Raw genomic sequence first — 7,929 nt, 5'->3', positions numbered from 1 at the left:
AAAGCTGGAGGAGAGGTTCTGGAGGATGGAGGCAGAGGTATTCAGACATGTGATTGGATGTCTGGTATGCAGAGAAAGTGAGAAAAGGTTAAAGGTAGCTGCGGGTGGGGAAGAGCAACATCTTGGTGATCCGGGTGCACCCTGCGTGAAGGTGTGTCTAGATTTCATGGAACCGTTTGCATGTTCCCATGTCAGTCAGATTTATGCTGCTGTCATTGCAGCCGTTCATTCCAAATGGCTGGGATTTATTTTTATGACAACTGTCACTACCACCAGTGCTATCAAAGCACTCATGCATATATCTGTGTACCCCAGCAGTTGATTATGGACAGAGGAACACAGCTGACCTCCAGCCAGATCTTGGGTGAGCATTGCATCAAACGTGTGGGACACAGCTCGAGAATTCCCCGTCCCATGGCCAGGTGGAAAATGCCAAACGAATAGTAAAGGACCCAAAAGAAATGGCTAAGAGTAGTCAGGTGGAAGTGAAAGAAGAGGTGAGAGACATGAATAAAATGGAAACATATGCTTCATTCGATTTCATTCAAAATCATAAAAGCAATGCGATACAGCCAAAGATGTACTTAAAATAATTAGACTTTTGTACAAGTTTAAATATTAGGTTTCAATCTAGTTAATATAAAGTCTGAAGCTGATAATGCAACAACTTTCCTTAGACTTCCTATAAGCCTAGGGCTACTAGCCCTGAAGTCAGTAGACGAAAGATCTAATGCGTACGAGTTTATCCAACCGCACACAGTCCAACATCGTAACGCAAGTGAAAGCGAGCAGGTGATACCGTGACGTAAATAAGCAATAAAGTGCTGATGCAATAATCATATCGATTGACAATGTTTGTCCGAAGTGAGCAATGTGCCTATGTGTTGGTTGCTCGTGTCCCTCTGCAAGTTCTCTGATTTCCCATTAGATTAGTTCAGGTTTGATGTTGGCGCTGTGAACAGTGCGCCTCTCTGTATTTCATTTTCTATTCAGTGACTATAGGGTTGCTGACTTTAAATGACCTTATTTTTTTATGGCTCAAACTGACTTGTTAATTAAAAATACTGCTTTACAAGGCTTAATGCTGGACCTAGCTTTAGTTTAAAATAAACAGGAGAAGCAAATTTCCCCAACGGACAGGCTGGATTTATCTGTCTCTCTTTTCTAGCTCCTTTGCTGCTAAGCTCAGAACCTTCACAGCCTTGCATGCCAGTTGTACAGTCAATCCTCCAAATGATTTTATCACGGCAGTTCTGCGGGTTCTTATTTGTTGTTGCTTCAATGTTGGCAGTAAAAGAGTTTTCTGGAGGGGTAGTAACTCCGGGCAGGTGCACAATAGACGGAGCAATGATTTGTTACTATAACCGCAGGGGTGACAGTCCAGGGTTGGCCAAGACCATTTCCACTTTGGTGTTAAATCTTGAGCTGGGTCCGAGCCTCAATAACATCAGGTTGAACTTTTTTTGATCTTGAGAAGTGGTCCAGGAAGTACAGTTGAGGTTTTAGAGTTTTATATGTTGGCATCGCCAGCCACACATAGTTTTTGCTCGTCAAGGTTGCTTTGTCTATTAGCAGTGATGGCTTTGTTAGTAGTGTGTTTCAACTCGGAGTAGGTGGATACTGTGTGCCAAGTCTCTTCTAACTTTAGAGAGGTAAGTGATTGCAGTACAACAAAGTGAGCTGAGTTCTTTTGTGTAGATTGTTGTTCGATTTCCAGCCAACAATGATGGACGAGGGAGTTTGCCTCTCCTGCTGCCCTTATTTTCCAGTAAAATGTTATGAGGGCGCCTTGTCTTGATTGAATCTGGATTTTTAACCCAAACTCCAGCCTGATGTGAGCTTGTTATGTGCATCATGGGACCGAAAATAATTTCTTGAAAAAGCTAGATGGAGTGGTGTTCAAACCTGATACATCATGAGTTTTAAGCAGTTCCGATCTGTACGAGATTGAGGGCAAGAATTTAGCTGCTACGACCTTCAGTGAATGATTTATTGAACAGTCTCTAAGTTTTTTGTAAGATTTTGAATTCAAATGGCAGCTGGTTTGCTTTTACTTGCCTTGATACCAAATAATGCTTATAGTTAAGGTGCCGATCGAGTACTATCCCGAGACGTCTTTGGATGTCACTAAATTTGAGGCATTCCTGTGCTGGCTCCTGGATACTTTGTAATGAAATAAAAAATGTACACCAGGACTCCTAGGCATCTGGATATCTCCCAGAGATCTAGACCTACCAAATGTTTTAAGTTAGAAAGGAAAATCAATAAATCAACCGAAGACGCAAAGTTATGATCTGATCTTCAGTCTGCGGGTTCTTCTTGCGATATGCGTATATTCTGACTCATAATAAACAGAAGTTTGGGTAGAGATCACATCAAAACTCCAACTTCTATTGCCGAAAATCTTTCATATTCTCATTTTTGTGCTCTGTATGCATCTTCTTCTTCCGTTATACCGGATTTGGGACTTGAAAAAAATTGGAGGTGATAAAAGTGAACACATATTTAGGTGCAAACATCTCAAATAATGTTTCTTGGGTCCCATATAATACCCCTCAGGCTGCAAAACCAAAGTCTACAAGAATTGGCCTTTTACGTTTTTTTTGTTGTACAAAGAAGGAAGGACATTATTTTGCTGTTAAAGGTGAATATTGCTAGCGTGGTTCCTGTTGCTTTGTATGGAATAGAAGTAAGGGTGCTTTCTTCGTTTATCTCCAATATTGAATCTGTTTCATGGAAGAGCTACCTTGGTGTAAGCTCCTCCAGCTCTGTTGAAAGGATTTGTCTTGAGCTGGGCTTGAAGGGTATTACCGTCTGTGCTCACTGCCAAATAATTTAATATTTTCAATAATTTTTCAGGAGTCCCAAAAACGCATCGAAAAATTTAACTTGGTAGTAACTTGCGTGGGATAATAAAAAGATTTACACTTTTAGGTCTGTTTACTCCTGTTGTATACCACAGTTTGTCTTAAATCATGATGAGGTGTTATTGTGTCTACATAGTAGCGCCTTAAAGTGTCACTTAAAAATGCGTGCTAGAATTAGAAGTTTCCAGCTTCATTTTCAACATTGTTTAGAAATAATATTACAGCTCGGCTGTATACTTGCAAGAAGTGGTGAGATGCAATTGTATTTAAAGTCCATTATTTGTCCCCTTGGGCGTCGAGTTTTCATGAAATTCAGGTTTAACCAAATGCTGTGGGGTGATAATGTGTGGATCAAGAAGGATGGGGTCTCCCCACATCCATGATGTCAATATTGTGGAGTTGTTAAACACCATTTGAATCATGTGCTTTTTGTTCTGTCCTAACCTTTTTTTATCTACAGAATTTTTTTTTCTATCCTGTCATATTAAGGTATTCTGTAGTAACGCACAAAGAAGCACTTAACATTTTTTAAACCCTTCCACTGTGAATTTTTGTTATCATTTAATTAGGTTTTTGGGTGCTTTCTTGATATAATTTGACCTATTTGTATTCACTATAATGTATTTTGCTTGCTGTAATCAAGTTTGGTATTATTTTCAATTCACTGTATTTAGTTATGATTGATTGTTGTGGTATTAAAGTTTAATCTGTGGACGCACTTTAAAGATGAAATAAATAAAGAAAAAAAATGGATGTGGTTAGCCACGTCATGTTGAAGATGTGCATACCACAAAAGGATTTTTTTGATATTTACAGAGTTGCATCAGTACCTAAAAAGAAATAAAAAAAAGCTGGGGGGTGGGGTGAAGAAGCAAACAGGGGACCCAATGCAGGTGTGAAATTGGGTACAAGGGCATGGAAAGCGCAACCTGTGGGACGGAAACAACATGGGAGGGGCAGAGAAGTACATGATGAGACCAGGGAACATAGAGAGAAGCACTGAAGGACACGGGAAGACAGAGCAGCACAGACACTGAGGGAGCACACACTGAGGGAGCACACAAGCTCATAGAAAGGTAGACCAACATGGAGACGGGGGAAGCAACAAGGCGACAGAAACAACATGGTTGGAGCTGAGAAAAACGTGGCGAGGCAAAGTGTTGGAACTGGCCCCCTCTGCAGTATCACTCCCAAACTTTTTGCCTTCCTCCTCCATTTTTATTGGTCTTGTTTTGCTGGCCTCAGGCTTCTGCAAACTTTACACTGCTAACCAGTGCCAAAGTGCTTGTGCTCTCTCCCAGAACATGGTAAGATTGGATTATACCCAAATGGCATATTTAACTTACTTGTAATTCCATAGTAAAGGGATATTACATGTATCCAGGTGCACTTGAGTAGTCCTTCAAACCTGTCCCAGGCCTGCAATTACAGCCTGTGTGAGCAGTTTTAAACTGCCATTTCTACCTGGTAAAATAAACGGCTTGCCAGTCTCAAACCTTCCTTTTTAATACATATAAGTCACCACTAGGGTAGGCCCTGGAGAGCTCAGAGGGCAAGGTGAAGTATAATTCAAATTTGGACATGTACTTTTAAACTTTGCTTGTCCTGGTAGTAACAAACTCTTAAATTCATTTTTTGGCACTACAAGGCCTACCTCTCCCATAGGAAACATTGGTGTTACCTTATTACATTTAATTAGCTGTAACTTCCAAATGGAAACGGGTATCCAGTTTATGTTTTGTGTCTTTGGAATTGCAATGAAAAATCCTCTCTTACGATGAGGTCAGATTTTAAATTACAATTTTGAAAATGCCACTTTTAGAAAGTTATCACACTGTCATGGATCAGAAACAGGCTGTATCCAGGAAGGGAAAGAATTGTCCACAGTAAGACTGGGAAGGGGGTAAGTGGCAGTTCCCGGATACCCACAATGGATTTGCGTTCAGGAGCTGGCAGAAAAAATCTCATGCCGGGATTAGTCAGGCAGTGAATGAGATTTATTACTGTGGACAATTTTTGCCCCTCCGGATATAGCCCGTTTCTGATCCATGACACTGTTTCTGTAAACTTTGTAACCAAGTCCTGATGATGGCCTAACTTCCCTACTGGCCAGAAACACCGTTGACTTCCACAGCGGAACCCCTGGCGCTTCTCTATTGTGAATACCCCACCCTAAATTTTTGTAATCATAAAGCATTACTTGTTGGGGTATCTCAAACTGTGTAAAGACCTTTGAAAATTCACTTATTGTTTTATTTGCGCCTACCACGATCGCTGTATATACCCACTCACGTGACACCTGCGTCGTCACCAGAATTTAACGAGCACTGACACACTATATATTTTTGGTTACAAGGCATTTAATGTTACACAGTGCTTCCTCTTTTTGTGATTGTATGTATGAATTACAATATGTCTAACATGAGTAACATTTCAAATTCACTGCATTTTTGTTGATTTATTGTCTCCTTGGCTTTCTTCCCCTGGATCCATTCCCATGTAAATTAACTGTACCGTATATAATTGTTCCCCAATGGGCACCCTTGCCTGTAATTTTTGTAGATGACAGTAGGACACTGGTAGAAAGGCAGGTGATATTATTACTATTAGTACTAGGTCCTGCTGATGTACTTCATTGCTTGAGGAAGCAAAGAACAGAAGCCCCAGATGTCCCCCTCTCCCAGGGTGTGGCTGTCGTGTTTCACAGACCCACCTTCATTACCTATCTACTTCCCCAGCTCCTTCCCCCTCCCCTGAATCTTTCCCCTTGCTCGCTTTTCCCCTTTCGTATTTGTTCTTATTGTTTATATCGACCTTGCAAGTAACTATGTTGCCATGCTCTAATAACTGTGTAACCTTTGTAACGATGTAACCTGTAACTATGATCTGATGCTCATGTAAAGCGCTCTGATACCTCCGGGTCCAGCCAGCGCTTTATAAAACCTTTAAAATGAAAAATAAATATAGGTTGGGAACTAGCCGGCCTGAAACCTATTCGGGACCGCTGTGAGATGGGCTGCGGAGGGGCAGAATTGCAAGTAATCCTATGTGGACAATAGTGATCCAACGAAAGGCCAGGGGCGAATACATCACAAACAAATGAAAAATTCAATGTGCCCAAAAACATATTCAAGTTCCCTGGCTGTTTGGCTGGGAGTCAAGTTTTGTAATTTACTTTGATCTTGATTCGCTAACTCACAGGAGTTACAGTATTGCACCTGAGACATTTGTATTCTATGTCTAACTACTCTTCACAGGTCAACAGTCTTCCTTTGGTCGATGTCCCATTAGTTGAGTAGTTGATGGTGATGTGAACAATTTAACAAACTAAACTTAGAGATCTTAGTGAAGTAACCACAGACTCTGGATAAGATTCAATAACGTTTATCTAAATCTCAGTCATAAGTGAACACTCATTAATACAAATTAACAGTGCAAACACCATCAAATTTCAATAGAAGAGAAAAAAATCATTTAGCAATATAAGTTTGATTCACGTCTGATTCACAGACTCAGTCAGCAAAATTGATGCATTAAGAGAGGATAGATGAAGAGACAAAAGACACAATATATCATACATTTGCAGAAGAAATGCAAATTTAAGACAGAATGATAATTACCCAAAGATGATTACGGAAAACCAACTCTCTGGCCAAAAAGGGCTGGTGGAGGTCTCCTGATTAAGACTCAGGAGACAAAGGCTATAGGACAGACCCAGGACAGGGTAAATACTTACTAAACTTCTCTACAGACCCGATGCACGGGGCCACATCCCTCACTTACACTCTCTCCCTCCTCGCTATTCTTCCAGAATCTTCGATCTAATCAAGTGTCTTTCAGAGGTGAATCTTCCCAGTTTGTTCTTTCTTTCCTCAGCAGCAGTAATTCTTGCATCTCTCTTTCTTGCACTCATGTTTGCCTCGCTTAGATGCATGACAACTCTTAACATTTAAGTCACTCTAGTTATAGTCTTCATTTCTGCACGTCCCACCCTCAAAAGTTACAAGTCTTGACGAAGTACGAACTCTGATTGGGCAGGGACAGAGGTTTTGTCATCACCTCACGCTGACATGTTTAATTTCTTAATAAACTCTTTTGTGTAACAAACCCATTCCCTTTAGCTCATTTAATACACTGTCTCACTTCTTTCACATGTATTTAATGTTACAATTTAAAATACATTTCAATACAGTTCCACAGTCGAGAAGATGTCCTTGGCTCTTGGCAGCCTGTCAGTGACTCGGTCAGCGGGTCTAGCTGGCCTCCATTTTTGTTGTCATCTTTTCTCTTGTATGCCACATGAGGCCCAAACGTACACTATTAGTAAAGGAATGATAAACAGATGTTACATTTTTCAAATAATTGATTTTCACTGTTCACCACCCACTTCTACTCTATCCCATGTTATTTTTTCCTTCGTTAAGAAAAAACATTAGCAGCGAGAGCTCTTTTTAGATTCAGGAAAGCATATGCCAAGCCCGCGGTGCCTCAGGTCCTAATGTTAGTACTTTCTGCGCATGCGTGAGAGTTTTCCCTCTCAAAACGGGTTAGTCACGTTACTATCTACGTAGTTCAAATTCGCACATGTGCAAAAGCGTTTTCCAGTTTAAAGCGAGGTTTAGTCGCGTTGCATTCTATTTTCATTATTTAAGCATGCGTAAAGCTCTTTTCCCCATATGTAAATGTTGTGTGTGTATATTAATTTCCTTTTCTTTACTATTTCTTATGAGTAGTACTGTTAATGAGGGATTTCTTTGAGCAAGTTTTGTTTTCTTGAATCCGTGCTCCATTAGTAGTATGTAAGCCGACAAAGCCCCACAATCTGTCAGGGACTTCGGCAAGATCACAGATTGAAACTAGGTGGCACGTGAGACACACACAGGTGCCTTTCCTGGGAGTCTTTTGTGCCAATGTCAAGGGTACTGATGCCCGTTCCGCTTGTTCAGAGTGGGAATGAGTGCAACCGCTCACCACTGGCCTCTACTGAGTCATTGAAGCTGGCTTTTCCTGCTCGGGATAAAATCCTAATATGCTTTTTTTAATTATTATTTTTTTGAAGTTT

General features: G+C 40.6%; 1 long non-coding RNA gene across 1 annotated transcript in view; it reads right to left on the bottom strand.

Annotated features, from left to right (window-relative positions):
- Nucleotides 1-6,236: 6,236 nt before the first annotated feature.
- Nucleotides 6,237-7,929, bottom strand: part of LOC147736613 (uncharacterized) — a 70,579-nt gene continuing 68,886 nt past the window's right edge. The window contains exon 3 of the long non-coding RNA XR_015307625.1: nucleotides 6,237-7,184. This is a non-coding gene — a long non-coding RNA (uncharacterized LOC147736613). The remainder of the gene's footprint in view (nucleotides 7,185-7,929) is intronic.

The sequence above is a fragment of the Lissotriton vulgaris genome, chromosome 1_2, assembly GCF_964263255.1.
Source record: "Lissotriton vulgaris chromosome 1_2, aLisVul1.2, whole genome shotgun sequence".
NCBI lineage: Eukaryota > Metazoa > Chordata > Amphibia > Caudata > Salamandridae > Lissotriton > Lissotriton vulgaris.
The sequence above is the reverse complement of the archived record's forward strand: the minus strand, read 5'-3'. Positions and strand labels throughout refer to the sequence as shown.